This window comes from Grammomys surdaster, unplaced genomic scaffold (assembly GCF_004785775.1).
Source record: "Grammomys surdaster isolate TR1022 unplaced genomic scaffold, NIH_TR_1.0 125617, whole genome shotgun sequence".
NCBI lineage: Eukaryota > Metazoa > Chordata > Mammalia > Rodentia > Muridae > Grammomys > Grammomys surdaster.
In genome coordinates this window covers 1,424,130-1,431,495 of record NW_021620459.1, presented here as the reverse complement: position 1 = coordinate 1,431,495, position 7,366 = coordinate 1,424,130, and positions in this window count along the sequence as shown.

The window sequence follows — 7,366 nt, the reverse complement described above, 5'->3', positions numbered from 1 at the left end:
TTATTTGTCTGTTGTATCACTGAGTTAGTCCACCTATTTGAGGGCCAGGGACCAGCAGAAAAAAGCAAAAAGAATCCAAATAATGGTCCCAAGATGAAAGGAAATAGGGTTGACAAACTTGGAGAGGCTGCAAACCAATTCTTGTACCAGCATTCATCTGTCTCTTTCTCTCTCTAATTTTTCTTAGGGCCTTCTCTACCTATTTCATGCTCTCTTTAACCCTCCTTGTCTTGTCTATGTAAAGGCAACCTTCTTCTTTGAGGGTTGTACACAGTCAAGAGCTGTATACAGCCTTTTCTATTGTACTAGAGTAAATCAAGTCCAATAAGGATCTTTGCGATTTTTGGAGGTCTCTTCAGACAGCGAAACGAGGGATTTCTTCAGATTAGTGATGTCAATCTCTAGCTGTTTGATGTTCTTGTCAGTGACCCTTCAAAGGTCTGAGTAGTATAAGTTCGGAGGCCAGCATCTGGATTAGAACTTCTAACAGCAGACATCACAGGTGATTCATTTTTACCTGGAAAGGAAAAAGAAGGGGATTCTCAGGGAGATTTCTCTTCGCTGGATGTAAATTGTTATTCATCGTATTTATGGTTGGGCCTGGCTTTGTGGGGGTATCTATTTTTTTTCATTAATCTTTTCGGTAGCCAGTTAGCTGTGCCTTCCGTGGTATCGGACAGGCATATCAGTCCTCGGCCCCAAAAGGGAACTGGGTCTGGGCCATTCCCTTTAAGGGTAAGAGGGTCCTTCCCCATATCTGTGGCAAAGTTTCGTTGGTCTTGGTGGTGCCAGAGGCAGTCAGCAGCAGATTTGCCATGAGCTTTCAGCTTTAGAGAGATAAAAGTGAACAAGGCATGATGGAGAGTATTTCAGGGGGACTCCTTCTGAGGGGGTACCGTTCCCCCTCTTTTGTTTTTAAAGCCAAATTTTCAGAGTTCTTGTAAAATCAGAGCAGAAGCACCAACAGTTGCTCCTTCCATACTCAGAGAGTCATGAAGACCCTATTTAAGGATATATAAATCTATATTAATAATCTTTTGTCAAAGGACTGTTATAGCAATGCTGACAACTAATCAGACTATATAATATATCGATTAGTAATAGCTTCTTCTACTTTTTGTGAGATTACCTCTCTTTTGTCAATTAATTGTTGAGGAAAATTAGGGTTTACCTCTCTCTTGAGAATATTGAACAGAGACTTAAATTCTTTTGTGGAGAGCTTAAAATAGGATCTTAGCCAATTAGCAACTCCTAGAAACTTTTGAAAATAATTTAAAATAAGTAAACTCTCTCCCTCTCTTTTTTTTTTAGACCCTTTATCTGTGTGATTTTTTTATTGGATATTATACATATTTACCTTTCAATGTTATCTCCTCTCCCATTCTCCCCCAAAACCCCTTATCCCATACCCCCTCCTCCTAATTTTTGTGAGAGTATGCTCCAAACATCCTCCCAGTCCCATCTCCCTGCTCTCGAATTCCCACACAGTAGGGAATCCAAACTTTCTGGCACCATGGCCCTCCACTTTCACTGAAGTCTAACAAGGTCACCCTCAATTCCCTATACAGGTGCATGAGTCCCTCCCTTTGTGCTCTCTGGCTGGCAGTTTAGACTTTGGGAGCTCTGGTTGAAACTTTTGATACTCCTTCTAGAAGGACCAAAGCGTCCACACTTTGGTCTTCCTTCTTCTATGTGAGTTTTATGTGGTCTATACATAGTTTCTTAGAAATTGTGAGCTTTTGGGCTAATATCCACTTATCAGTGAGTGCATGCCATGTATGTTCTTTTGAGATTGGGTCATGGGGTACATAGTTAAACAAAGAGTTCTCAACTGAGGAAAATTAAATGGCCAAGAAGCATCAGGGAAATGCCAATCAAAATGACCCTGAGATTCCACCTTACACCAATCAGAATGACTAAGATCAAAAACTCAGGTGACACTAGATGCTGTCGAAGGTGTGGATTAAGAGGAACACTCCTCCATTGCTGGTAGGTTTGCAAGCTGGCACAATCCCTTTAGAAATCAATCTGGCAGTTCCTCAGAAAATTGGAAATAGTTCTACCTGAATATCCAGCTATGCCACTACTGACCATATGCTAAAAAATGCTGCAACATATAACAAGGACATGTGCTCTACTTTGTTCATAGCAGCATTATTTATAATAGCCAGAAGCTAGAAGCAACCCAGATGTCCCTCGACAGAAGAATGGATATAGAAAATGTGGTACATTTACACAATGGAATCCTACTCAGCTACTAAAAATAACGATTCACGAATTTTGTAGGCAAATAGATGGAACTAGAAAATACCATTCTAAGTGAGATAACCTAGACCCAAAAGGACATATATGGTATGTACTCACTGATAAGTGGATATTCCAAAAGCTCAGAATATCCATGATACAACTCACAGACCATGTGAAGCTTAACAAAAACGAAGGCCAAAGTGTAGATGCTTCAATCCCACTTAGAAGGGGGAACAAAATAATCATGGGAGGCAGAAGGAAAGAGGGATCTGGGTGAGAGAGGGGAGAGGCAGGAGAAAGGGGGGGGGCAGGAGCAGGTTTAGGAAGAGATAGGAGAGGAGTCCAGAGTACCAGGAGAATGAATAGAAATAAATAGCAGGGGGAGGGTGCAGAGGGAACCACTAGAAAGTTTCAGACACCAGGGAAACAAGAGGCTCCAAGGACCCAGTGAAGATGATATTAGCCAAAATACCCAACACTGGGGAAATATAACCTGAAGAGACCACCTCCAGTTGATAGACATGGCCCCCAGTAGAGGGATGGAGCCACCCACCCATCTCAAAATTTTTAACCCAGAATTGTTCCTGTCTAAAGGATATGCAAGGATAAAGAATGCAGAGACTGAAGGAAAGGCCATTCAGAGATTCACCCCACCTTGGGATCCATCCCATCTGCAGGCACCAAACCACAACACTCTTGCTGATGTCAAGAAGTGCTTGCTAAGAGGAGCCTGTTATGGCTGTCCTCTGAGAGGTTCTGCCAGCAGCTGACTAAGACAGATGCAGATATTCATAGCCAACCATTGGACTGAGCCTGGGGACCCCAATGGAAGGGTTAGGGGAAGTACTAAAGGAGCTGAAGGGGATTGTAACCCCATAAGAAGAACAACAATATCAACTAACCTGACCCCACAGAGCTCCCAGGGACTAAACCACCAACCAAAGAGTATACATGGATGGGTCCATGGCTCCTGCTATATATATGTAGCAGACGATTGCCCCATCTGGCATCAATGGGAGGGGATGCGCTTGGTCCTGTGGAGACATGTTGCCCCAGTAAAGGAGGATGCTAGAGGGGTGAGCCAGGAGTAGGTAAGTAGGTGGGGGAGCACCCTCTTAGAGGCAAAAGGAATGGGGGAGGGAGGGGGTGCGGAGGAGAGACTGGGAAAGGGGACAACTTTTGAAATTCAAATAAATAAAATCATTAATTAAAAAAACTAATTTGAAATACCACGTCATCTCATTAAATTAATCATGAATATGTATTTGCAAAACACTTTTATCTTATCTTATGCTTTTCCAAGGATTCTGAACATGCCTGTAATATAAGCTTTTATTACTTTGATGAACTAAATGCAACTGAAGACAAGAAGGCTTTCAAAGACCTTAGGACATATGTAAAATGACTAAATTAAATTTTACCATGAAAACATTTTAAATAAAGCATAGAAAAAAAAACAATCCGAAGACCATTCTTTAGATAATGTGAGAACTCTAGAGCAAGCCACAAAGTCAAAGAAACCCACTAGCCAGAGGGACAGTTCCCCCCAGGCCTTGAAGCAGTTGGTGGGAGGAATAGGGACAGGAGGACGTTCTTGCCTCCCTCTGTTCACAGAACTGTTTGCAGTGGTGCTCAGAACAGCACAGCTGCTTTCCAATAAGTGGGTCAAAGTGCAGACAAGCAGCACTGTGAAACCCACCAGGCACCAAAGTGCAGAGGTGAAAATTCGAATGTATGGGGTGAGGAGGTGTTGAAATATCCACACAGCCATTCCAAAGGTTCAGGGAGGATTATTGCAGGTTGTGTCCTGGATCTGGAAAAATGCTTAAATTGGGATGGTTTTCATCTTTGTCTGAAGTAGTTCTCCAGCTTTGCACTTACACCTTCATAACCAGGACATTTTTTATAAAACAAAGGACCTCATTGTGGACCCTTTCATCTGTGACCTCCCATTTCTTTCCCATTGCACACTGTGGTCCTTTTAGTCTTTCTTTGGTTCCCAGAACAAAACTCTATGGCATCTTCATAACTGATAGCCAAATGTCTCTAAGCCTCTCCTCCAGGAGAGATACTCTTTCTTTTTTCTTTTTCTTTTTTTCCTTGAAATGCCATTGATAGATTTAATTACGTACAACTTAAAAAAATAATAATCGCATTGGCAAAGCAAAGTATATTGAATTTGATGTGTTTGGCTGCAACAACTTTCATTTGGCCAAGACTGCATAGTCTGAAGTCTCCAAGTGTAAATTATAATGTTATTTGAGATGAAGCAGAGAGTCATTTGTGGTGCTCGGGCATGACACATGATGTAATCTTACCCTCTATCTGCAGGTGTGACATTGGATTCTGCTTGGACAGGCACCTGGTATCAATGTTCAGTCTGGCATTGTTTCAACACAGTCAACCATGGCTGAAGATGACTAAAGGCAAGTCTTCGGCAGACTTTTTTCCCCCAAGAAGAATGATGAGTGACAATTACCCATGAGCCTCGTGGTGTCTGATTACTCTTTCTCTGAACAGGCCCAACCTCTTGTTATTCGCAGCCGTACTCTCAGCACCATGAAAGAACAGAAGGGAATTCACATTCTGTGAATAACAAATGTGGTACTAGCATATGGATTTCATGTGTAGGAATGATACAGATATTAATGGGGGCTATATCCTGAGCCATGCTTCTTCTCTCTGTAACATTCATCACTGTAATTATTACTACTTTTGGAAGGTCTGTCTCTACCTCCCGACTTTAAGGGAAGACTTTGCATTCATTCTGGATATAAAGAGGGAAAGAGTTCAGCGTACATGTGCTGGCTGGATAGACTTGTTCTTCTTCCTCAAGGCCCAGTTGTTGTGGAGACATTAACAGAAATGAGTCAGCTACGTGACTGGGGTGCAAGATGCAGATCCTAATGGAAGCACAGAGGGAGTTGGCTCCCATATTCTCTTCATGTCACCATGACACCCGTCCTGAGGCTTGAGCATCCCCTGATACCTTGCTGTGACCAGCGAAAACATGAGAGGAAAGATAACTTCTCAGGTAGTTTGGAGGGAAATATATGATGTGCCAAAGCAATTGCTAATAACTAAATGCTTCAAAATTTTTAGATACTTGGAAATTTATAAAATGGATATTTTAAAATTTCATAACAATCCAACTTAAAGGGTTTGATTGACATTACTCCTGGCTTAGGCTCAAACTACGAGTAATGTGATGGGTAGTGATGTAAGAACATGACTGGGGTGTGAACACTGAGAAAATTGGGAGGATCTCAAGCTCCCATCTGAGTCATTCAATGAAAATTAAAAATATTCATTTTTTTCAAAGGGAAGAATGCTTATGACTCAAAGATCTACCAGTCTGTCATTATATCACTGGATTCTTAGAACATTCCCCCAAAGCAAGATGGGTTTTTGTGTCACCCTCTCTATCTCAGGAAGCAGGCTGAGCTGTGTGGGGCTGTGGGTTGACCTCTGTCCCTCGAGTTTCTTCTTGCATGGAAGGCTGCCTCTCTTGAACACTCATGGTTCCCACACAGGCCTATTTCATCAGTGACAAAACATCTTGAAATGGTTTCATTTCAGAGCTGAGGAAAGGGCTCAGTGGGTAGGAATCTTACTGCCCTAGGCTGATGACAAGCAATATAGAAGCCTGAAACAGTAAGGCAAATGTCTCTAACCCTAGCAAGCCCTTACTGAGAGAAAGGAGGTGACTGAGAGAGTCATTAGGCTGAAGTTCATGGCACAGCTAACCAGTATTGGCAGTGGAAAAACAAGAAATGCTTCAAATTATGTAGAAAGTGAGGACCGAGTCCAGTGTGTCCTCCGACTTCCACTCAAGAAGCATGCATGTGGGCAAGTCCCTGTATCTCACTCCTCCTGTCTCTTTTGGCATTTTGTTAATGAAGGTTCAAGCCTCTGAAACCTGTTGCTCAAAAGTGGTGTTATTTCTCAAAAGTCCTACACAGTGGGAGCCCTAACAGCATCTCACTCATTCTAGTTTATACAGTAGTGGCAATGAGAAGAAACTTCTAGGTCTTCCCTTTGACGAGCCTGCTTGCCCACACAGCAGCACCCTCATGACAAGTTTCCATCAGGATATCGACTGTCACATCATTGACAAAAGCCACCACATTACTGAAGTGAACTGAGAGACTTCTCACAAGTGCTAACGAATGACATTTAACATTTTCATTTATTTTCTTTTACTTTGGTATCATAACTTGCTTTCCAAATTGTTGTGAGTAAATACTCTGGCAAAAGCAACTTAAGGGAAGAAAATATTATTTTCTGCCATAGTTTCCTGTTAAAGTGTATCATTGAGGGGTGGGGAGTGAAGGTGGCAGGATCGGGAACCAGTCCTTCACAGTCAGAGGCAGGATCAGAAAGAGAATGGACACTTACATATATGCTTGCTAGCACTCAGCTCCTCACCCTCTCCTTTTCATTTGGTTCACAGTGTAGCCTGTGAAAATGGAGTGCCCACACTGGGGGTCTGGGGTTCCCACTTCAGTTAGTGTAATCAAGATAATCCCCTGTAGACATACCCTTATGCAACTTAGACAATTCTTCATTGAAACTCTTCCCAGGTGGTTCTAGATTGGGTCAAGTTGACTACTAAAACTGACCATCATGACTAGGAAAGTGTTATTTTTAATCTGTGTTTTAATTTAACATGTTGGTTATCAAATCCAACTTAAAGAAACTTCCAAGAACTTCTGAGGAATCATCTCGGTCATTTCCCATTTTTTTTCAAGATAGATTTTCCTCCTTTGTGACTTTCTGAAGGAAGGAAAATTATTTAATCCATTCCCCACTGCTTGAGCAGTGGGTTAGTAGTGCTGCTGCATTGAAAGCCAACAGGAAAGAAGGAACATTGAGGAGAGATGTGAGAAATAGTATGAGATGATTTAATTAGGTTTAAGCTCTTCTGATTGCGACAGCCATTTCCCAAAAGAGTCAAGGGATATAGTAAGAATCAGGGGCAGAAAATAAAATTCCAAGTGAAGTCCGGAATGATTTCAGATCTAAGTGAGGTGACATGTGCTTGTAATCTCACTACTTGGGAGACTGAGGTAGGAGGATCATGAGTTTGAGATCAGACTTGGTTACATAGTAAGTAATT